At 38.3% G+C, this 25,605-nt stretch overlaps 1 long non-coding RNA gene and 1 other non-coding gene across 2 annotated transcripts; one reads left to right on the plus strand and one right to left on the minus strand.

The window, feature by feature from the left end:
* Window positions 1-1,783: 1,783 nt before the first annotated feature.
* On the minus strand, window positions 1,784-6,012 carry LOC125580722. The gene is made up of 3 exons (XR_007318469.1): window positions 3,392-6,012; window positions 2,679-3,251; window positions 1,784-2,423 (listed from the first exon to the last, which is right to left on the minus strand). It is a non-coding gene; the product is annotated as an uncharacterized LOC125580722 (long non-coding RNA).
* An 18,630-nt stretch (window positions 6,013-24,642) lies between these two features.
* On the plus strand, window positions 24,643-24,749 carry LOC125581110. Its single transcript, XR_007318821.1, has one exon. It is a non-coding gene; the product is annotated as a small nucleolar RNA R71 (small nucleolar RNA).
* The last annotated feature ends 856 nt before the right edge of the window (window positions 24,750-25,605 follow it).

Raw genomic sequence — 25,605 nt, forward strand, 5'->3', positions numbered from 1 at the left:
AGATGCGTGTAATTATCTGGCAAAATATATTTTTGTATTGGTGTGTTAATACTTTGAAATAAAACAGTTACAATACAAAGGGAATCGTTCAAAATTTTCAAATATCAGAGTGCTCGTTTATTCAAATAGTTAAGTAGGAGTAATATATAATAATTTTTTTGCGTTGTTGTATGAAAAAAAAAGTTAGAAGCACTATTTATCGTGAAATCATGGAGTTTAAAAAATAAATTGATGTAAATGGATAAAACAAATAATTATAGGAGCACTATTTATCGTGAAATCATAGATTTTAAAAAAACAAATTGATGTAAATGGGTAAAGAAAATAATTATTTCTATGTTTTTTTTTGCTAAAACATTATTCATATGTTAAATGCTCAGTCTATATATATCAAATTAGTAAATTCAATTTTGCATTCACTATATAATATTATACATTTTATATGTAAGTTCACTAATATACTGTAAACCTATTGGTTCATTTAGTTTTTTGGTTTTTACGGGCTATTTTAAACATTTAAATAAATAAAAACATTTTATTGTATTTTGACACATGTAAATCTAATTAAAATCATCATACTTGGTTCTCTTGATTTACATTAATTTTTCATACCGGTATGATCGGATTGAATATCAACAATATTATAAGAGCTGTTTTATGACGTATTCATAAGACGAAGAACACAATATTATTTGTTGACTAAAATATAAAAGTATACTGTTAAAAATATTGTTTTTAATTTGATCTAAAGCTCACACACAATATTCCGCATGTTTATGAGTTACGCCAAAAGTCCACACGATCTCCAATTCCAAGTTAATGAAACGCCGCATTTTGGATGCGGACACGTGTCGGGTTCTCAAGATTTGAATTAGTGACGTGTCCGCCTACGTGGACAGCCTAAGAGGGAAGCAAACCCAACTTTATATGTAAAGATACTAGGGTCGGCCCACCCTACGGGCGGGATGAAAATTAACAAATAATTAAATTAGCTAAAGTAAATATTTAATATAAATTATTATTATTTAAAAATATATATATTAGTTAAATTTTGTACATGTTATTGTATTTGAAGACTAAATAAATATGTTATCTGAAAATTGTTATGATTTTTAAAAGTAAATATACTTGTTATTTTTTAAAATATGATTTTCCTTTTACAAAACAGATAAAATTTTGTTTTCATGATATAAACTGTATAGTGATATTGTACTTAACCGAACAGTTAAAATCCACCAATTTTTTTTATGCAATGAATAAATGATGTTCTAAAGCAAAACTTATATAAATTTGTCATCGCTAAGAACATACCAGGGAAAATGGTATAAGAAGGAAAATGTACTCTATGATTTTGTACTCCAAACTTTATTTTACTTTGCATCATAACTATCATAATTAGAGTAGAATAAACATTAAACTATACAAAATTAAGTATCCACGGACATTTTTAATATTAAAATATAGTAATCTATGATGGTGATAACGAAACCTACACAATGAAAACTAAGACCAAAACGACCTTTAGTTTAAATTAAGCTAGTTTTTAAAATATTCATTAAAACTAATGATGTTTTATGTAATTTTTGAGTTTACTACCCAAAAACATCACTAAGATGAATTACCATACTCTATTCTAAATATTTGATCAAGTTTTAAAATCAGCAGACATCTTTTCTGATTTATATATGAACCTCCATCACTTCACTGGAGTTATGCTACAAACAAATTATATATATTTACATATCAAATTATGTTTATATTATTACCAACTATTTTGTTCAATAACAATTTGAAATATATATATATATATATTAAACCTATAACCAAATCATAGGTAGTTTTTAATTCCTTGTCTTCTTACTCCAAAGTATTAAAACACTATTTAAAGAGATTATTATTGTTAGACATGTCTCTTCCAGTGATATAATAATCAGCCAATGGTTTTTGTATCAAAGATTAACATGAAAACTAATTCGTGGTGGTTTTTTTCATTGAGTGTAAATAATACGACAACAACACGTTAAAAATGGATGATCATCTTCAACCAAAGTGAAGCTCTGCCGTGAGGGGAACTCCTGAACGGGGGAAATCGTTGCAGCTTCGAATTCGTCTATTGGAATGTACACAAACGTTCTGATCAAAAGCAAAGGTTCCCGCTCTTTCGCCGATTCCATTGATCGTTTTTTAACTTGTCTTGCACCCGAATGTGCACCTTATTTAAGAAACAATTGGTTGAGAATAATTTGACAGCTAGCTAATCTGATTCAAGCGAAAAGGAAAAGCAAATTGACATACATCCTAGGTGTTAATGGAGAGTCCAATATCATTATGACTGAGTGGATAGAGATTCTAACATTTTGTATCCATGATTGTTGGCTTGGATCACTTCCAAAAGAAACTCGCATATGCACGCTCTCGCCGACCTTGATACCAAGTGAAGACATTTACAATGATTCATTCACAAAGAAACTAAAACAACAATACAACAAATCTTATTATTTGGTACTATTCAGTAGCAATAAGAAGAAGAAATTTCAATCAGGTCATTAGCACCTCGAGTGTAAGCACAACACTGAGAAGGATACAAACTCAAGACATAAATCGAGAATCTTAATAAGATGATAAGCCAAAAAGAATCTGATAACTATCAGAGAGAGGAAGAGAGATTAGGATCTTACAGAGTGAGAGAGCTGTGAAAGATATATTTTTTAGTTTTAGTTGCAGAAACATAGCTCCATAGCCAAATGTTCTTCTTGTGGTCCCCAACAGACACAAAATTCAACACCCCACCGTCAAGAAAATATTGGATTGTTAGAAATATGTTAGTAACTAAGCAGGCCTCATGAACAGCCTATAATATCCTTGAATCATATAGACCCTTTAGAATGTCTACTTACGCATATGGCTTTATCTTTCTTGAGTGTGAAAGTCCTAATACGATGTTCTGGTGTACCTCTGTGATTAATGCAAGGTAGCAAATCACATCAAACACATAAGAATCAATAGATCAAAATTAATCAAAAAGAAAAAAGAGCAATGGCTTACCAATATCAAAGACACATTCATATCCCTGGATGAAACCCAAAACTTTATCATCATAGTGATGAGTTCAATCGAAGATTACATCCTTATTTATAGGAGAAGATTTCTGCTGTAACCATGGAGAAGGGGAGGGGTATTGAATGTGTCGTAGTGGGAGCCAATCGTTCCTCTTGGTTTAAGTGATGTAAAGGGGTCCTCAGTTGCATCGACTGAATAATGGCAGAGACGTTACGGAGCCGATTTGCAACATATTAAGCACATAACATAATGTTCAAATGATTAATCCCATCGTTACTTATAAATCTCAAAGGAAAAGAAAAGTGTTTGTTTTTCAAATCGCCGAAGATACCTTCGAGCCAAGAGGAATCATATCGACAAAGATATGCTTGCCGCCTCTCTGCACATTCTTCGCCTCCCAAAATTGAGGAAACAGACTTCGTCGATGGCCTACAGCGACCTGAGTTTAAATCATTGAGAAGGATAGATGAGATCACCATTCTGCAGATTTTTTTTTTTGGATTGTAAGGAATGAAAGGATGATGTTCAGGGCATGACGGCTGACCTTTTTATAAATGAGATCCACCGACTGAAGAGAGGGGAGGTGCATTGAATGAGGATCATGATATGAATAGGATAAAGGAGTTAAGATGGTAGTTAATGACAACGATTGAATGCATCCGTAACGTTTCAATTTCCCTTACCCAGCATTAAAACACGTATGGCAAATTGCTTCTGAGATTCTCCGTAAATAGTCCTCTATCATCACCGTTCAAAAACTCCATGGACAGCTTACCAAAGCAGAGGATGAAGAACACTATGAACCCTAGAAATAAAATATGAAAATGTTGAAGTCGGAGAGGGTGTCTGTTTATGATCAGTAAACACAACAAATTTAGAAAACCCATTTAATTTAATCTGTCAGACCAAAATCACAGTCTATCGTAAAGAAGAAAAAAACAAAGTACACATATCACGCTACCGATTTGAAAAAGCGTTGCAAAAAGCCCAGCAGATTTCCAATTAAATGAAGTGCAACATTTTAAATGGCCGGGACACGTGGCGCGTTTTGGGAGTTCGAATTAATGATGTGGAATCCCATGTGGATGGCATAGGAGTGAAGCAAACTGTAATATAAAGATAGATTGGTTATGCTTTTGCACTAATAATAATTAATGATATTTGTAAGAGGTTATTTTTTAAGAACAGGCCAATCACTATTCTCAGATTGGTGTCGGAATAGGTTTGGATCTGCTGTTACAATCTTAATTTTGTAAATTTTCGTTTGTATTATTAGACTAACGAAAACTGATTATTTTATGAAGTATTTTGTAATAAAAATAGGAACAAGAAGAATTTATTATTGGAAAATCAGTCTATTTCCATCAGATTATTTTTCACTATGGAGATCTTTTAAAGTTATCTGTCAAAGGATTGTTTATTCTTAATAATACTAAAATTCGCTAACGTATTTGTTAACGAAAGCACAGGTGTTCGGAGGAATAAATAACTCTGCTCATGGATTGATAGTTATTCAATCTTCGATCCCATTCATTGGGTATCATTTTATCAATACAATCTCTTCAATGCTTTTTTTGTTCGTTGATATGCTTTATGATTTAGCAAGCAATGATCATCCTTCATTATATTGGCTTAACTATTTTGCAGTTTATACATATATGTTGATGCGTTGATTTTTTATTTTTTTTGCAATATATTAATGGTCGTAACGTTTTAGACTTTAAGATTCCGTTTTGGTATCTTGATTTTTTATCGGTCAAGAATGTAAATGCTTTGATTTGGTTAAAGATAATTGTTTTGCTTTAATTATCAAGAATGCTAAACGTTTTTGATTTCTTGTTTCAGATCATTTGGAATAACTTAATTTAATTATTAAGTATTTGATCATCAGAAAAGAAAGAAGATTTTAGTTTCAATGGTGAAATATACTGATTTTATAAACAATACTTTTTATCTTTAAAAGATCGAATAATATGGATGGAAATAGTTTTCGTGAGTCGACGACCCAAATTAAGTTTGAAAGAGGTCTGATACATATAAATCTCTTTGCCATGGGAATTAAATGTTTATTGATACTGATCAAAACATTTATATTTCGTTAATGCTTTAATACAATTTGTAAAAAGATTGACCATGCAAAAATAATGAAAATTCTAAGACCAATATGACTGAAAGTGACACGTGTATTGTAGTTTTTAAAGTCAATATGGTTGAGAATAACCATATAAAATGATAGATTTTGATGATACAAATAATATCTTGTAATACCCGTTAGTCGAACCAAGCATAACACCTTTGAAGAAACAAGTGTGGAAACTAAAGACGGCAAGAAAGATCAAACACTTCCTTTGGCAAGCCCTTTGGGCTATGTGTTTTCGGTAAGTAAGCTGGTCGAAAGGCATTGTGGGACAGATACTACATGTCAACGATGTGGAGCTGAGATTGAGATACAAACCATATACTGTTTGAATGCCCATCTGCCTTTCAATGGTGGTTTCTCTCGCCGATTCCAACACCTCCGGGGCTTTGCCCGTGTACTTCCCTATATGCGAATTTTGAATATCTACTGTAACAGGTGGCCACAGCAGACAGAGGGAATGGCTTCTCAATGTTTCCTTGGCTGATTTGGTATGTGTGGAAGGCAAGGAACGAGAAGTGCTTCAATGCAAAAGATATTTCTCCCCTCGATACCCTTCAACTGGCGCAACAAGAAGCTGAAACATGGAAGGTAGCACAGCAAGGAGACGAGATAACAGAAGAGGACGAACCTTGAATACAAAGACACCAACCCCTACCGCCGTCACATACTAGAACGGATTGTCGGTACACTTGCCAAGTAGATGGCTCGTGGGCAGCGAGTGATGAATGGATGGGGATGGGTTTTGTAATTTTGGAGGCGGAGGAAGAGATCCTTCAAGGACAGATTTGCACTCATAGGGCTCAGTCACCTATACATGCTGAAGCGGAGGATATCATTTGGGCAATGAAAGAATATAAAGTTAAGGGTGCTTGAGCTTGAGTAATAGATTACTGGGTTACCTACCGAGAAGTAATTTGCAATATAGTGGGAGTGAAGCCAAAATACAGAAAAAGATAATGTGGTGATTGCAAAGTTAGTAAACATAACTAATGAACCTCCGAAAAATTACTTACCGCCTTTCACATCGAACGGGGTCCACGGATCGAGTGAAAATGCGAGCAATTAGTCGTGGGCGGTCGGAACATTACAGATTTTAAATGAATCAGAAATGATTGTTTTAGGGACATCATGAAATATCACGTGCTTTGAGAGGTGGATATTGGTCGGATCTGTGATATATATTTTTTCCCCGATCTTGTTGTTGCATTGAACAGACGAAGCCTCTCTTTTACACATGGTCCAGCCTCATTCAACTCAGACAACCGGCTAGTCATCACTTTTTTTCGTAATTCATAAACCATATATTTAAACTAGATTTTAATCCGCGCGGTTGCGCTGGATTATTTATAATTTATGTTTTAAAACTACAGTTTTATGATTGTTATCAATTTTGGCACGTCAAGATTATTTTTGTTGAATTTTGGTTTGATTCAGATTCGGTTGTTGGTTTTGGTTTTTGGTTCATGAGATATATTATTAGTTTGATTATTTATAAGTTGTGGTTTAGTTTAAGTTTTGTTATTTTAGTTTGGTTGTGAATAACAATTTTAAAAATTTAATAAATTTCAAGTTCAAATAGAAAGCGTGGATCTGAATAGGTAAATTGAATTTTTTATTCTGATTTTGATATCTATATTTTTGGTTATATTTTCTGTTACATGTGCAATTAAGTTTCATTTTAATGTGTTTATATTTGGATAAAATATTTTTTTCTATAATAGAATTGGTTTGTTTTATCATATCTACTATACATGGTGTTATTTTTATTTATAAAAAACTATTTATTTTTGTCTTAATTATTTCTGTTCATTACAATTTCGTTTTGCTGGTCACCAGTGGAAATCTGGAAATTTTAAAACTAAAAGTAAGTTGCTACCATGCCACAATGATTTAATTTATAGATGGATTAAAATAGAAGGTTGGATTTAAATCTGTTTGTTGTTGGCAAACGAAAACAGTATCTGAAATCTAAAGATGGTAAACTTTTTTCCGTTGTGAAACTAGAGAATAAAATCTATGTTTCTGTATTATTCATAAACATAAGGAGCTCTTTATATATAGGGAATTACACCGTCATAGAATAATTGAAAGACTAAAGAAAGGAAATACAAATATGGAAAGAGTATAAATCATAATCTAATAAGGAAAATGCAAGATGCCGATTCTCTCTCTCTCTCTCTCTCCTCACGGTCGACTCTCTCTCTCTCTAGCATTGGGCCGGTTATGAACCGGGCCGGTTATGAACCGGGCCGGTTATGGACATCCACAATATGATTTATAACACTCCGCCTTGGATGCCATAACCATACAAGGATTGTAATACGCTTTAGATGTTGCCTCATTAAAACCTTACCAGGAAAACCCAGTGGGACAAAACCATGGTGAAGGAAAAAGAGTACAACACGTATTACTCCCCCTGTTCTGAACAACTCGCGGCTGGCCTCATGAACAGCCAAGATCTCCGAATGGTTTGAAGATGTGGCCGCGATCGTCTGCTTCATGGAACGCCATGATATGGCCGTTCCACCATGTGTGAAAAAATAGCCTGTCTGTGATCGAGCATTGTGTGTATCCAAAAAATAACCTGCATCAACAAAATCAACTAAACCTTCTTTGTTTTGGTTAGTATATAATTAACCCAAGTCTTTCGTTGCTTGCAGGTAACGAAGAACATGTTTAATCCCGTTCCAGTGCCTTTGGGTTGGACAAGAGCTTAATCTAGACAATAGATTCACGGCAAAACATATATATGGTCGTGTGACTAGCCAGATACATCAAAGCTCCTATGGCACTGAGATATGGCACTTCGGGACCAAGGACATCTTTATCGTCCATCTTAGGACGGAACAGATCAGTGTCCAGGCCGAGGGACCTCACGACCATGGGGCTAGATAATGGATGAGACTCGGCCATGTTGAATCTCTTGAGTACTTTTTTGTATATGCCATTTGATGCACAAGGATTCCATCTCTTATGTACTCAAGCTGTAATCCCAAACAAAACTTTGTTTTTTTTCCAAGATCTTTCATCTCGAATTCTTTCTTAAGATATTCAACTGTTTGGGAAATCTCTCTAGAGGTTCCTAGGATATTTAAATCATCCACATACACTGCTATAATCACAAAGCCCTGGCCGAATTTCTTTATAAAGATACTAGGGCTGATCGGATCATTCTTGTATCCTTCTCTCTCTAGGTACTCACTTAACCTATTGTACCACATTCGGCCTGATTATTTCAATCCATAAAGTGACTTATTCAACTTTATACAGTGTTGTTCTCGAGTACTCGATTTGTTTTTCAACTCTATACCCTCTGGTACTTTCATATAAATCTCATTATCCAGTGGCCCATATAAGTATGCAGTTACAACATCCATTAACCACAAGTCTAATTTCTCTCTTATAGCCAGACTTATCAGAAATCTAAAAGTAGTAGCATCCACCACAGGGGAGTATGTCTCCTCATATTCGATTCCTGGTCTCTTTGAGAATCCTTGTGCAACAAGCCGTGCTTTATATCTCACGACCTTGTCGTGTTCATTTCGTTTCCTCACAAAGAGCCACTTATAGCCGACTGGTTTAATTTGATATGGTGTCCGGACTTTTGGTCCAAAGACATCACTCTTCTTTAAAGAGTTTAACTCCACGTTTATAGCTTCTTTCCATTTGATCCAATCTGATCGTTGAGTGCACTCATAAATAGACGTGGGTTCATGATCCTCATTCAAATCCATAAGTTCAAGTGCTACCTTGTATGCAAATATATTATCAATGTCGACATTCTTTCTGTTCCATTGTATCCCAGAAAAGACATAGTTTATTGAGATCTCATTATTATGAGTACCTTCAGTACCTTGAATCTTGGCGTCCCAAGAATCAGTATTAGATACATCAGGGCCGGCCGAATCTAAGCATTCATGATCGGCCGTGATCGCTATTAGGGTTTTGGGATCGGCCGCGGTTAAGTACCGGGATTTAGGAACGGTCGCGGTCGTGTCTAGGGTTTCACCAACCTCGGTTTCATTATCTGCACCTTTCTTAGTTTTCCGAGGGTTCTTATCTTTGGAACCTGTTGGTCTACCACGTTTCAAACGTTGTCTAGACTCTATAGCAACTTGATTATGTCCCTCTTGAACATCAACACTGATTGGTGCATTAGCAGCTGGTATATATGACTTAGTCATTCTTTCCGAGTCAGCAAAGGAATCTGGCAATTGATTAGCTAGCTTTTGTAAATGTATAATCTTTTGGACTTCTAAATCACACTCTTGAGTCCGAGGATCTTGCCAAGATAAGGATGTTTGATTCCAGGTAATTTATTTTACCAGTTTACTGCTATCTCCCCCTAATGTTGGATGTTCGGATTCATCAAAGTGACAATCCGCATACATGGCCTTAAATAAATCACCCGTAGTTGGCTCAAGGTATTTTATAATCGGGGGAGAATCATATCCAACATATATATCCATCCTCCTTTGAGATCCCATCTTTGTTCTCTGTGATGGTGCAATTGGCACATAGACGGCACAGCCAAATGTCTTAAGATGGGATATGTCTGACTCATGACCCGTAAGCAATTGTAATGGGGAATATCTATGTTCACTAGACGGTCTTATACGAATCATTTCGGCCGCGTGCAAGACCGCGTGTCCCCAAGCTGTGGCCGAAAGCTTAGACCTCATAAGCAATGGTCTAGCTATTAGCTGAATTAGTTTTACGAATGATTCGTCCAAGTCGTTATGTGTATGTACATGTGCCACGGAGTGTTCCACACTTACCCCCATGGACATACAGTAATCATTAAACGCTTGGGACGGGAAATCACCAGCATTGGTCTCTATCATTCCGACCTTAGCATAGTAAAAGGCCAGTAGAGAGTGCATGTATAGACTCTAGGACTTTCTTATAGCCTTGGCCGATCTCTATGATCTGAAGGAACTCTTTGTTTCCTTCGCCCTTAGTCTCAATATGAAAGCCATTCATTCGAATGTCTTTAAAGCTCAATAGGCTTCTCTTAGAGCTGGGTGAATACAATGCATCAGATATCTCTAGATGCGTACCCTTAGGCAACATGATGTTAGCCTGGCTGTAGCCCTCTATGAGACTTTAGAGACTTTTATATCAAAAACTTTCATTCATTAATAAAATAAGTTCAAAAGCAATATCAAAACATAGAAAACATAAAGCAAAGAACACAAAACATAGATGTCGAATTCAACTTCATTCTTTTAAACAATCTGAAGTTTCATAATCCATAAGATCGTCTCGTTCATGATTGAAATCATCTTCACCATCTTGATAAGTCATATGAGCTTCAGGATTCTTCCTTTTCAAACTCTCTTGGTAGAGGTCAACGAGATGTTTGGGAGTCCTACATGTCTTAGCCCAATGATTATCCATACCACATCTATGGCACACGGATTTGGTCGAGTTTTGTGGCTTGAAAGATGTACCACGGCCCCGGCCATGTCAACGGCCTCGGCCATGTCCACGGCCTCCATAGGAGCCATGGCCTCCATAGGAGCCACGGCCTCCATAGGAGCCACGGCCTCCATAGGAGCCATGGCCATATGAGTTGCCTCGGCCTCGACCAAACGAGTTTCGGCCTCGACCACCACGTCAATACCATTTTCCACGACCACGGCCGTGTTGGCTATCACTCTGGACATGGTTCGACTCTTTCTTAGCCTCTACGGTCGCATGTTCCTCAGGTAATGGGTTTGTTCCAGGAGGTCTCAATTCATTTTTTCTCATCAACAGTTCATTGTTCTGCTCAGCGAGCAAGAGACAAGAGATCAGATTAGCATAAGTTGTGAAGCCCTTCTCACGGTACTGTTGTTGTAACTACACATTGCTTGTGTGGAAGGTGAAAAAGGTTTTCTCAAGTATATCCTTATCCGTTATATCCTCACCACACAGTTTCAATTTCGAAACTATTTTAAACAGGGCCGAGTTATACTCGTCCATGGACTCGAAGTCTTGGATTCTAAGATTCCTCCAATCATATGTAGCATTTGGTAATAACACCGTTCTCTGGTGATCATATCTCGTTTTCAACTCTGTCCAAAGGTCTAGAGGATTCTCAATAGTCAAATAATGATCTTTGAGACTCTCAATAAGATGATGGCGTATAATTAATATCGCACTGTATCTATCTTTCTCACTTGCATTATTGTCCTCGGCGATACACTCACCGAGTCCCTTGGATTTCAAGATGATCTTAGTATCAAGTGCCCATTGCAAGTAATTATCTCCAGAGAGATTTAGGGCAGCAAAATCCAAGTTGTTGATTTTCGACATCTGAAATCATATATTTCATCTTTAAGATTATAGTGTTCAATCGAATGCAATCAATATGTTCAAGCAATCTGGATTCTTGGTATGATGCAAATAGGTCATTCGTATATGATGCATACATGTTCAATCTTAGCATTCAGATTCTATCTGCAATCAGTTCGTACTATTATGCATGCATGATGCAAACAAGCCGCACGGATGCAAACAAGCCGCACGGCTACAATCTTAGTAAATGGTTTCAATGCAATCAATACAATGGTTATTCATTGTCAATCTAGCAAACGGTTTTCTAAGAGTTCAATGGGTAATTGCAATCAAACAGTCGAGCAATGCAACAACTAGGGTTCATTCGAGAATGTATGAAAACTATCAATACTAGCCGGATCATTTTCAAGACGAGAATGCATAAATCATTTAACCTAGCAAGCGATTTCTATTTCAATTCAAGCATTCGGTTTTAATCAATCAAACAAGATAGTATTCGATTTTAATTTCAAGACATTAGGGTTTCGATCAAACAATCAATACGACTTCAATTTGAAAATCATTCAATCGGTTTTATCAATTCAAACAACCAAATTCAAGAATGAGATTATCAATCTTAGCAATCAATTTCTATGTGATCAAATTCAATACGGTTTTAATTAATAAAGGCTAGCATACTATATCCAAACATACAATCATTCAAACAATCAATTTCTATTCAAAGCATTAGATTAGGGTTTCGATTTTAATTCATTCAATCAATCAATTTGATTTCGAATTAGGGTTTATAAAATTGAATGTGTTTTAGTATTAGGGTTTTAAATAAAATCGATTTCATGTATTCATGCAATAAGCATGTATGTGGCTAGGATCATGGATATTAGGGTTTCGATTTTGATCTTAGATCATTGGGGTTTTGAGATTCAAAACTATTAAGGTTTCGATTTTAATTGATCAAACAATCAATCTCGATTAGGGTTTGGGGTATCGATCTTATTATTATGAGCTTTGATTTACTCATTGGGGTTTTGATCTATTGCCCTATGGTTTTGATTTCAACATTAGATCATACTATTAGGGTTTGTAGTTTTTATGGTTTCGATTCTTATCAAACAATCAAATTCGATTATGGGTTCTCTTTAAGGTTTCGAATTACCTTAACCCCAAGTAGGGTTGAATGGGCCACCAAAGAGATGAACCGCGAGCTGGAACTGATCGGAACGCGAGCTGATGTTGTCGCGAGCTGTCTGATTGCTGAGATCGGGAACGCGAGCTGTGCAACGTGCTGATGGGGTCGCGAACTTTCTGAGATCGTCTTGTTTGCGAGCTGAGGTTGAACAAGCCGAGATCATCTGAGCTAGGATCAGGAACGCCTTGAGCTGAAGCTGATCGGGAATAGATTGCAAACAAGGATTGGGATCGGGATTAGGATGGTTCGCCGGTAAGGATGTTCGCTGATTAGGGTTACGGTTTTAGGCGGTTTGTTTTAGCTTAGGGATTTATATTCTATCGTGCTGATAACGTGTTGTGAAACTAGAGAATATAATCTATGTTTCTGTATTATTCATAAACATAAGGAGCCATTTATATATAAGGAATTACACCGTCATAGAATAATGGAAAGACTAAAGAAAGGAAATACAAATATGGAAATAGTACAAATCATAATCTAATAAGGAAAATGCAAGATGCCGATTCTCTCTCTCTCTCTCTCTCTCTCTCTCTCTCTCCTCACGGTCGACTCTCTCTCTCTCTCTCTCCAGCATTGGGCCGGTTATGAACCGGGCCGGCTATGAACATCCATAATATGATTTATAACATTTTCCATTTTTTAAAACAATTTAAAAAAAAAAGCCAAACTTGACCCATGAAAATAGCCCGAATTCTAAATAATATACATTGAGCCCATTATCCTATTATCTAAAATTAATTAAATAAAATTATCGTCGTTCATTGACCATTATCTAAGATGACTTTTATTTTAGGGCTTTTTGCAAGATTGACTCAAAACTCAAAGTCAAACATAAAACTAACCGATGCTTTTCTTGGATTTTTTTTTTGTCCGATTCACCCCATAAGTTCATGATATTCACGAAAATGCCATCAAATTTTTTTTATTTTTTTTTCCGAAAATAACATTTTTACTCTCTCACCCTCATCATCTTCAAGTAATTACAAGATTGCCATTGTCATCAATACCCCAACCACCATGAACAACCAATTTGAAGCTCTTAATGCACCTAAAATCGATTTACACTCTCTCTTTCTCACTTGTTATGAACTAAAAACAACATCTCTTTCACTTTGCCTCCATATTCATCCAAAAAACTCAAGCTTTTGATTCAAATTTTTTTTTATGGTTTATAGAGTCATTCAAGCATAATATTCTTGATGGGTTACTTTCGTTTGAGATTCTGGGTGGTTGGAGAAGACTCTGTGTGCTAAGGAAGTCATCTCACTAGTTTAAGGTATGAAATTGAAATTTTTTCCAGATCTGTTTGTGTAGAAGACTTACCCGTAAGTAGTCTTGCTGTAGAAGACTTACGGGTAAGTCTTCTGGTCAAACGGACGACTTACTTTTAAGTCGTCATCTTTGTTTGTTAAAAAAAAATCTAGAGAATACTAGACGACTTACTGATAAGTCGTCTAGGATAAATGGGTTAGTTTTGCATTTGACCGAATTGTATCAGATATTTGACTTTTCCTGGACGATTTACGAGTAAGTCGTCTCCGGGAAAACAAAAATTTCAATATTCTATTAAATCTGGATGACTTATATGTAAGTCGTCTCAGGTTACTTTTGCAATGGGAAAATAAAACTTAAATATTTAACTTTTCCCAGACGACTTACGCGGATGTCGTCAAGTAAGACGACTTACCTGAAAGTCGTCCAGGATAAGCCAAGTCGTCCAGATTTATTTCCTAGATTATGGTCAAACCTTGCTTATCTGGGACGACTTTCTTGTATGTCGTCTGCCTGGACGACTTTCAAGTAAGTCGTCTGGGTAAAGTTAAATATATAATTTTTTTTTTCGAATTGCAAACTAACCTGAGAAGACTTACAAATAAGTCGTCTAGCTTTAATAAAATATTGAAATTTTTGTTTTCCCTGAGACGACTTACTGGTAAGTCGTCCATGAAAAGTCAAATATCTGATACAATTCGGTCAAATGCAAAACTAACCCATTTATCCTAGATGATTTACCAGTAAGTCGTCTAGGTTTTTTTTTTTAACAAACAAAGCTGGACGACTTACTTGTAAGTCGTCCTTTTTAAAATTTAATTGCAAAAATGACCTGTTTGGACGACTTATTGGTAAGTCTTCCAGACGACTTACTGGTATGTCGTCTGCGTCAATGTTTAGTAAACTTTCATTTTCTCTATGTTTACTAATGTGTTTTATTTTGAATTTTTGTAGATGATGCGTCAGTTACATGCAGTGTATGGAGAATGGTTGTTGAATGATTGCCGTTGGGATTTTGTGGTTGATAATGTCAAAGGAGCGAGAATCAATTTTTTGGGGGAAGGTTCGACACATGCTGAACTTCTTGCAATGGCTCAAGAAGATTATAACCTGGACATGAGCACAGGATCTGTGGAGATAACCTACTCATTACCAGCAGAAATGATGCAGGCTCCAGACACCCCTCCTATTCATGTTACAAGTGATAGACAAGTTCAAAACTTGCTCGAGATAACCAAAACGCATGGAGTACGGCTTTGTGTATCAAGCCGTAGCAAGGTGGAAACGGTTTCAGAGTTCAGGGAAGATGATGAAGCTGATGAATGTTTTGAAGATGATGATGATGATTTGGTTGAAGATGAAAATCATGATGGGGAGGAGGACGATGGGGAGGAGGACGATGGGGAGGAGGATGCTGGTATCTCTATTGTTGCTGAAGCGGACGAGAATGGTGAGGATTACAGTGTTTATGGAAAGGTTGAAGATGAGGATGAGGAAGATGATGATATGTGTTTTGAAAATATCGAAAAGATTGAAGGAGGAAGATCGAATGGTAACAGTATCTATGTCAACCAGAGTTTTGTTAGCAAGGATGCACTGCTTTCAGAGCTGCGGTTGACAGCAGTGAGGTTTAAGTTCTCCTTCAGAATATACAAGTCAACGAAAACTCTCCTTGTGACAACATGTCCGGTTAGTGGTCAGAGCGAGTGTGAAACATGGGACAAACACGTTTTGGGTAACAAAGTATGTGGAAAAACATACATGCTCAGCGGGAGACCGACTCGCTCAGCGGAGACACTGTACTCCGAAGTATGTTGGTAGGCTTTTCATTGATCGTGTTGGAATCATTGATGGGTTGAATCCGCAGCATATCACTGATGCAATGAAGAACATGTTTGGCATGACGCTTGATTACACCACTTCATACAGAGCACTTTTATATGCACAAACATTGGTGAGAGGATCAGCAAAAGATGGGTATTCGCGTCTGCCATCATATCTCGAGCAAATCTCCTTAGCAAATCCTAATTCTATCACGGCTATAGAACTTGATTCTATCAATAGATTTAAGTATCTATTTCTCTCTTTTGAAGCTTCTATCAAAGGTTTTAAGTATCAGTGAAGGGTCATTGTGGTGGATGGGACTCACCTAAGTGGGAAATATGGAGGTGTTATGTTAGTTGCAGCCGCACAAGATGGGAATTTTCAGATATTTCCATTTGCTTTTTGGATCGTAGATGCCGAAGATGAACCTTCTTGGGAATGGTTTTTCAGAAAATTGGCTAGTTGTGTATCTGATGAGCAGCCTCTGGTGATAGTCTCTGACCGGCACGCGGCCATTAAAAGTGCGTGTGATAAGGTGTTTCCTTGGGCAACCCGAGGAATATGTTATTATCACCTTCAAGAAAACATTGTCAAAAAGTTTAAAGGGAAACATCTCTTGTACTTGGTGAAAGGTGATGCTTATGCACATACGGTTTCAGATTTTGACCGGTACATGGCTGAGATACAGAGTGCAAACCCGGACCTTGCAACGTATTTGGAGAATGCCGATCAGCCTATGGTCAAGGGTTTATTGTCAGGGGGACAGGTACAACATAAAGACAAGCAACATCGCTGAATCTATTAATTCCGCTCTGAAGCGAGCTAGAGGATTTCCGGTTCAGTTCCTGTTGGAGTTCATAAGGGAGAAGCTAGGAAAGTGGTTTTGGAAAAGGAGAGAAGATGCTTTGAGTCTCCCAACTCAACATAGTCGAGGTGTTGAATACTTGCTTGTTGTTCGATCGGAGATAGCGGATACGATGACGGTACAACCAATTGATGGATGGCGATTCTTTGTGAAAGGTGGGAAAATGGACTGTGTGGTTGATTTGGAACATGGAAAGTGTGATTGTGGTGTCTATGCAGTGGAGAAGATACCTTGCTCTCATGCTATAGCTGCTGGAACATCTGTTGGTTTGCATATCTCCACACTTGTATGTCCAGTGTACTCAAAAGATTTTCTGTTTGCAGGATACTCAGAGAATATATATCCTTGTGTTGGACAACAAGTTGAGGAACGCACATGCTTTCCTCCGGAAGTAAAATGTGGTCCGGGAAGACAGAAGAAATCAAGATGGCAATCTTGGTTGGAGCTATCCAGGATGAGAGGACGCAAACCCCGGAAGCAACACAGGGTTTATAGATGCTCAAAATGCAAGGAAACTGGCCATACGAAACCACAATGTAAGTCGTCCAGTGATTAGTCTTCCAGACGACTTTCCATTAAGTCATCCATAAGGTCGTCCAGTTAGTCGTCTAGGGTTTTTTCTTCCAGAAGACCTTCAAGTTAGTCGTCCAGTGATTAGTCTTCCAGAAGACCTTCAATTAAGTAGTCCAGAAGGTCGTCCAGTTAGTCGTCCAGGGTTTTTTCTTCCAGAAGACCTTCAAGTTAGTCATCCAATGATTAGTCTTCCAGAAGACCTTCAATTAAGTCGTCCAGAAGGTCGTCCAGTTAGTCGTCCAGGGTTTTTTCTTCCAGAAGACCTTCAAGTTAGTCGTCCAGTGTTCAGTCTATGTACTAAAAATTTGTGTTATGAACTTATCTGTGTCAACTTCTTTGTCAAATTGCACTACCAAACAAATTTGAGATGGTCTTGCCCTTTATATTATCTGAAATATAGTTACAAAAGGTCACTGCTCAGAAAACTTTCCAGACTACTTATAGTTAAGTCGTCCAACATTCCAGACGATTTAACTGTAAGTCTTCTGCGCAGAATATAGTTACAAAATAGGGATCAAGTTCAAATACAAAATAGGGATCAAGTTCAAATACAAAATAGGGATAAAGTTCAAATACACACATCAGCCTAATATATCATACAAAATAATCTAAAGTGGCCTGTTTATCACACGTCATACGTACCCAGGATGTCATCCATGTCCTTGTTTTCGAACTCATGCACGTTAGGAAGCTCTTGAAATATATCCACCACCATCTTATCCCTCATACTCTTCCTGTTGGGCTTAGCAAAGTATTTTTTACTAAACTCTATCCCAAGAGCATGACATTCAATGTACTTTAGAGTGTACACGCCACAATCACCAGCTCGGGCCGGAGGTATATTGGTCAGTCTCTCATATCTGAATGGCTCCAGGCTGTATTGGGCACGTACTTCGTCTGAGGAAGCGCACTCAACAAGCAGATAAGGGACCCTGTAGAGAAAAGGCTCCATTACCACATCGAGTTCTTCTGGGGAGATATTGGAACAAATGCTGTCAAAGACGACTATGTGCCTCTTAGGGATCGATATCCACATAGCAATCCAATGACTGTCGGCGAAGTTTACTGGCGCATAGATATCATCCATATCCGTCCCCCAAACCTTGTTTGATTGGCAAAATGATGGTATAGTGCCTGCATAATAATTACACACCCCACCAGGGAGTCTTCTTCCTAAACCGTTGTGATCGGGCTTCGAGTCCTTAAAATCCTTGAAGTTGAATATCCATTGCTGAGCAAAGAGATGATCAAGGAAGCAAATTCTCTCGCTCCTGAAATGTTGTGGGTTAGCGTCGTACCTCTTCCTCAGCACATTAATCCAAGCATCAATATGCTGCATATAAAATAGAGTACAAGTCAGAAGATATCAGACGACTTACCAGACGACTTACAAGTAAGTCGTAGACGAATTAAGTCGTCTGATAAGTCGTCTACGTAGAAGACTTACCTGACGACTTACAAGTAAGTCGTCTATGTCATAGCAGAAGACTTACACAGTCCTCCAGCCACTCTAGGGAGGTTCGGAGGATTTGATATCACCAAGTTCTACTTTTACGTGGTTTTTTATCGAGAGTTGTTCTATAATGACTGCAAACACAAAATGATGAAAAGCAATCAGGTTTTATGGGAAAAGCAAGCTATTATGTGAAAAGCAAGCTATTATGGGAAAAGCAAACACTTACGGACAAGATTTCAACCAATCAGCGAGCTCCCTTAACTTCGTCTTGTCAATTGGTGCAAAAGGATTATAGCCTGGATAAAGCTTTCTGTTTGAAATGATCACTCTGGCCATTCTGTTTGCCGTATAAGGAGATTTCTGTGAGGCAGCAAGTTTCCTTGTTCGATCACTCTTTGCACGGCAAAGTGCCAAAGCAGCATCCCTCTTTTCTAGATATCTAGCATCCTCCTTCGGTAAATCTGAAACAGTGGATTAATTTTTGTCCAATAGAACAAGGCTCAGTTCTGGAGCTTTATCTTCCGAGGAACTAGCATCTGCGGGCACAGCTGCGGGCACATCTGCGGGCACATCTGGACCTTTATCCTCCGCCAAGCTCTTCCTTCCTGCGTTCGTCCCATTGACACTTTCACTCTGCAATATACAAGATGGGTTTATACAATAATAACGAAAGATCCATTTCAAACAATAATAACCAATGAGTGTCTTCAAACATGAAACAAAATACATATATAAAATCCATACACTATAAACAAAGCACACATGTTCTGACATACAAGAAACAAAGCAAATGCAACTTTTCAATTCTTATTCTTAAGACTTTGTCTAGTCAATCTCTTGTTGTGAAAGGATTCGTTACTAACCCCGGGTTCGAGCGTCGGTTTAGGTGGAGTTAAATAAACTTCGGTAACACTATATCAGTAACTCCAAGCAAATTTTACCAAATATCGAAATCAAAGCAGAAACGTTTTTCGTAAAATCTGCGGAAACATCGCTACTTTGACATGTCCATACATAGCACCGATTTAATACCTTCATGAAATCGGTCGCCTGTTACTTACACGAAAAATCCTTTGAACAATCAGATCAACTCATACGAAGCAACTTTCGAAAGTAAACGTAACAAGTCTCATTCTTTAGCCCTGCGGCTTGCTAGCTTCTGCCTTTCATTCCACTCGGTCACATCCGAGCAGGCAATCATCCCACAACTGACTCCGCACGGGTTCTGTATCAAACCTCTTAGGCTTCGTCTTCCTCAGACAAAAACGAATCAATTTTCATAAGACTATAGGTAACATTATACAACACATTCATCGTATAACTGATATTACCTGTATACGCACACCAATTAACCTAATGTGCACACTACTACAATCGAATGGTATGTTGATGTAGCACTTTAGGATCGAATCCACAGAGACCAACATTTACACTTTATTTCTATAAGATCAATATCAAGCTAAAACAATATGGGGGTTTTAAAGTTGATTTTGTAACAAGCAAGTAAGAGATTGATTTAAGGCTTTTCAGATGATTAAGAATGCTAGCCTAGGGTGGTTTGTTTGGGTGTTAAACAAGTGTGAGCCAAACAATTATTCAAGTTCAATTAAGAGTAAGTCCAGAACTTGGATCACTCAGGTTGAATCAACCCACTCTCGTGGTATTGATTCCTTTGCAAGTCGGTCTTGATGCCTAAACTCTCGTTTGGATCAAGACTCGCTAGCAAGCTTTAGAGATCAAGTCCGATATGTTCACAATACACCCTAATATCTATTCTCGCTGACTAGGGATGCAAAGCTCATTTATAACAGATCTAGCAACCTATTACACGGTTAATGAACAGGTTAAACCTAGGATCTTACATTAAGCGGCCAGTTTAATGCAAGCATTAAGAATAGTTATGAATGAAGACAATCAAGGGATTCACTTATCTATGTTTAACTCACGGATCTAACACCCTAACACCCTAGACTAAGCAAGTGGATTACTCAGCCATGGACAGAGAAATCACCGAGATAACAGATGAAGAAAACATGCTGAATCAATATATAAATAAGATAGGGTTCAGGAATCTTCTCAAGGTGAGAGAGATGAAGCCTTTTATCTTTCAAGGTAGCAAATCTTCAAGTACAAAAGTCTCCAATGGTTTCTTGTGTAAAAACTAGCATACAATAATAATAGAAAATAAGAAAAGATATATATACAGGTCTATGGCGGCCTGGGAGTAAAAGGGGGAAGTCCTAGGTAAAATCTCGAAATATTTGGAAACTTCTTTAAATATCTCTGCCGCTGGAACAAGCACTCAGGTTGCTCCGCTCGACTGTTCTGCGTGAAAATCACCAAATTGCACTGTTTTCTGCCTCTTTTGTTCCAGCTGGTCCATCTCCCATCCAATGCAACTCCAAACCTGTAATGACTCGAAAAGGACTAGGAAGACTCGATAAAGACTTAAAAACCAATTGAAAAGCATATATACAAGATGTCTAAAACACCATATATCAATTCCCCCAGACTTAGATCCTTGTTTGTCCTCAAACAATGTCAAGTATCAAGAACAGGGAGAAAGGTTTGAAAGTGTGGGAACTCTTCTATTCTCAGCAACCATACTTTAACCACGAATCTCTAAACCATACAAGCAGTAAAACTAAGACAACACACCCTTACCGGAAACCCACTGACTGCTGCTCAAAAATCGGCTCCATACTCTACATCTCAAACCTGAAAAAGCAACACTATCGAGACAAAACTTCCTACATTCATTTAAGAGTAGCGTGAGCTTCTCATCACATGCACTATTCAGGGTAGACATGCAAGGTGTTAAAAAGGATATTTAATGGTGGAGTTAAGAGTGTTTAGGGGCTACCATTTCATTGTAGAGGATGCAGGATATCGCACAAAATGGCAAGAGAGGATAGATCCTTTGATGTCCACAGCCTCTACTCGTTTTTGCTTCCTCTGGAACGACTGCTCCGTTTTGGATCAGCCATCTGGCTGCTCTCTAATCTTTCAAATTGGTACATACTCTTTTGCTTGACCTTCCCAGTGGCTCATGTTTCTTTGATTTCTTCCCCTTCTCCATCACCCCATTTCGTTTTTTTTAAGACTGATATGGTGATGTGACGAAGAAGGAGGTAATACATGATGTTTCTGAGTGCCACTGGTGGTTCTGATTCTCCACCCCTGCTCTTGCGCAGTTCATTGGTAATCGAGAGGTTGCTCCCTTAATCTGTTTGTTCTCCATTCTGACTGAATTTCTGCAGCAGTAACGAGTAAGAGGCTGCGTCGATCCTTTCCTCTCCGACCTTTTTGCACATATTTGCACATATGACACTGAAAAACAAATGCATGAAGGTGGAATAAAGGCTAAGTTACAGGGTGGGAACTAGCTAAAGATGAGCTAGCCACTCAGGATCAGAAAGATGGATAAAAAGGATAAGAAGTCCTGAGTGTGTTCTCGTTTCCCTGATCTAATGCCCATAACAAAAAGAATTTCAGTCAAGATTAGGTTCAAGTTAGGTAGAGTTAAGTCTACCCAGTGTAACCTGATTGGCCGAGAACTTCTGGAGAATCAAGTGAGATATGTCAGGGAGTTCCAGGTCCACATGTGTGTCTTTCGCCACCGCTAAGGTCACTGAATAAGACAACTAAAGCACGAGGTGGTTAGTGATCAACACGGAATAAGGTCCTAGTTCCCACAAAGTTTTGATTGACTCGGCCATAAAAACTGACTCAAACTAACTCAAAAGAAAGAAACGAGTTAGTAAACGACGAAAACCCTCCTCCAGACTTACTTCACAACATCCCTGGTGTGAAAATAAATCAGAGAAAAGGTGAAAACAAGAATAAATATTTTTTTTGTGAGATACTTACCTGAGTGGAGCGGGCACTCCATGAAAATTCTGGGTGTTCTATCGTCAGATGGTCGCCTGGAACAACCGCTCTTTTCAGAGGGCAGGTTGTTCCGTTGCTGCCACCTAGAATTTTTGAAGTATCTCGGATTTTTTTGCTTTTTGACTTGAGACTCAATAAACTAAAACAAAAAATAAGTAAACAAAAGCAAAACCAACTTATATTTACGCTTACCAGTGGGTTGCCTCCCACCAAGCGCTTGGTTTAAGTCACTAGCTTGACTTAGTGACAGGGATTAGTTGGGTTGAGCATGAGGGCTTGTTCCAAAACAAGGTCCACAATCAGACATGTTCAGCTTCAAACTCTGCTCAACAACCCTTTCACAGCAGCTTCTCCTTTCTCTTTCAGCTCATGTGTGAGAATTACTCTGACCTTAGAGAAAGGTTTAGAGGTATCCTTGCACTTTACCTCATACTCAATGGATTTCTCATCACACAACCGAGGTATCAAAGTCATCATAGGGTCACCCTTGACCCTTTTCTTCTGGAATTTTTCATTCACCTTTGCATTCCTACTGAGTTTCTTGGTATCCGTGTGAGGATCTCCATCCAGAACTTCTTTGATCTCACCCTTTTTACCAAGCTCCTTCTTAGGAACAATATCCAGTTGTTCTCCACTAACCACTGAGATGCAAGAGGCGTAGCGGATTTGTGAACTGGTTGGGAGAGCCTTGTAGAAAACCTTCTTGTTGATGTTGGAGAAGGAGACTCTCTTATTAGGCATGTCGACAACTGCTCCTACTGTAGCCATAAATGACCTTTCAAAGATTAAAGGCATCTCATGATCCTTGCTCATATCAACAACCTGAAATTTGGTATGGAGAATACAGTTTCCAACTTGGACAGGAAGGTTGCGAATTGTGCCATAAGGGACTGTCATGGAAGAGTTTGCAAAAGTCAGAGTCACCAGAGAAGGCTCAACATCAACAATGCCCAGCTCGTCTAAAATCGCTTTTGAGATAAGGTTCACACTAGACCCAGAATCACAGAGAGCTTCCTTGAATTCCACTCCATCAATGGAACAAGGAAAACAAACTTTCCAGGGTCATCAACCTTAGGCAGTACCTTCAACGATGGTGTCAGTGCTTCAGTAAAGAGTGCCTTGATATCCTCCTGAGATTCTCTGCATTTTTTGAAGAACATATGCAATGGCCGAATCTCCCAAGCATGTTCAAATGAGATATTTTGAGGAAGCCTTCTCACCATCTTCCTAAACCCAGCTAGCTGCTCTACACTAATAAGATCCATCAAATGTATAGGTGGAATTGGATATGGAACCTTAGGAACATAGACTCGAACTGGTGGAGTCTCAGCAAGTTCGTCGGGAGCAGTCACTTTAGAACTAGCAGAGTGCTATGTTCTCTCTTCTGTGTCTGGAACAGTCATAACAGACAGTTGCTCCGGTTCCTTTCCCTCAGATTTCTCACATCTCAGCTCTGCTGCATTACAGTGCTCAACCCTAGGATTCATCGCACTCTTTCCAGGAAGCATACCTTGCTGCCTCTTAACACTCTCAGCTGTTTGAGCAAGTTGAACATCAATCCTCTTTATGTGGTTGCTCACATCATCATACTTTGTATTCAGCTCGGTGAAAAAGTTGTCCATCCTGGTGTTGATGTCTGTAGAAAACTGATTTAATGCATTGCCATGAATTTGCATAGCCTGCAACAGTTGTTGCATCATCATACCCATACCCTTCAGTTCATCTGGGTGATTGTTCCCGGTAGCTGGAACAGCTTGCCGATTAATCTGCGGTTGTCGCTGGTTCTGGTTCTGAATCTGCCCGGCCGTAGCTTGCTCCATGATGAGACGTGCCCTTGGTTGTTTTTCAGTAGCTGATCAACCTAGGCAGTCAGCTCATCTATCTTCTGGGTGTCAGAACTGTTCCCTTTCTTGGAGCAATCACTCTCCTCGTTCTTATTGGCTGAGGTAGCAGCCATGTTCTCAATCAGCTCAAACGCTCCATCAGTGGTCTGAGTCATGAAGTCTCCATTGCTGGCAGAGTTCATAGCACTCTGAAATTCCCAGTCAACTCCATCATAGAAAATTTCCAAGAGGTAGTCATCATCAAATCCATGGTGAGGACATTCTCTGCGATAGTCATTGAAACGCTCCCATGCGTCACAGAAAGGCTCATCAGTGAGCTGTCTCAAAGAGGTGATCTTGTTCCTCAATGCAGCTGTTCTCGCCTTAGAGTAGAAATAGTTGAGAAACGCTGATCGGACCTGTTCCCATGAAGTGAGAGAGCCGATAGGGACGGATTTCAACCACCGTGCAGCTTTTCCATTAAGAGAGAATGAGAATAACATGCACTTGATGTAGTCTGGTGGTACGCCATTCGCGCAAGTGAAACTGCAGACTTTTTCGAAGCTCTCAATATGCTCCATTGGAATTTCTGTAGAGACACCAGAGAACACCTTTCTCTGTACTAGACCGATCAAAGCAGGCTTGATCTCAAAGTCCTGTCTAGTGCAGGGTGGAGGAACTATGGCATAACGAGTAGTAGGGATGTTGCAATGAAGGTTTCTCTGCCCGATTGAAATAGTCTGCGTCTGTTGTTCCTGCTGCTGCTGAGCAGCTTGTTCCTGCGCTTGAATGGTCTGTTGCAACTGTTGCAACTACTGCATCTGCTGCTGCATGAGTGCCATTGCAGCAATAAGATCATCCTGATTGGCTTGATCACCCATAGTGGTGTTGGATTGCCTTGGTTGTTGACGATTTGTTCTTTCTAACCTTGCTAGCTCCTGGTTGGTAAATGTAACTAACTCTCCTTGTGCGTTTCTCCGAGTATGTCTACTGGTTATGCACCTGAAAAATTAGCTGCAACAAAAAGCATGGAGCAAGTTAGAGGTCTTAGACTAAATAAATAACCGAGAAATAAAGGTAAAAAGATGGTCCCCGGCAACGGCGCCAAATTGATATTACGACAATTAACCTAATGTGCACACTACCACAATCGAATGGTATGTCGATGTAGCACTTTAGGATCGAATCCACAAAGACCAACGTTTACATTTTATTTCTATAGGATCA

Source organism: Brassica napus, chromosome C1 (assembly GCF_020379485.1).
Source record: "Brassica napus cultivar Da-Ae chromosome C1, Da-Ae, whole genome shotgun sequence".
Taxonomy (NCBI): domain Eukaryota; kingdom Viridiplantae; phylum Streptophyta; class Magnoliopsida; order Brassicales; family Brassicaceae; genus Brassica; species Brassica napus.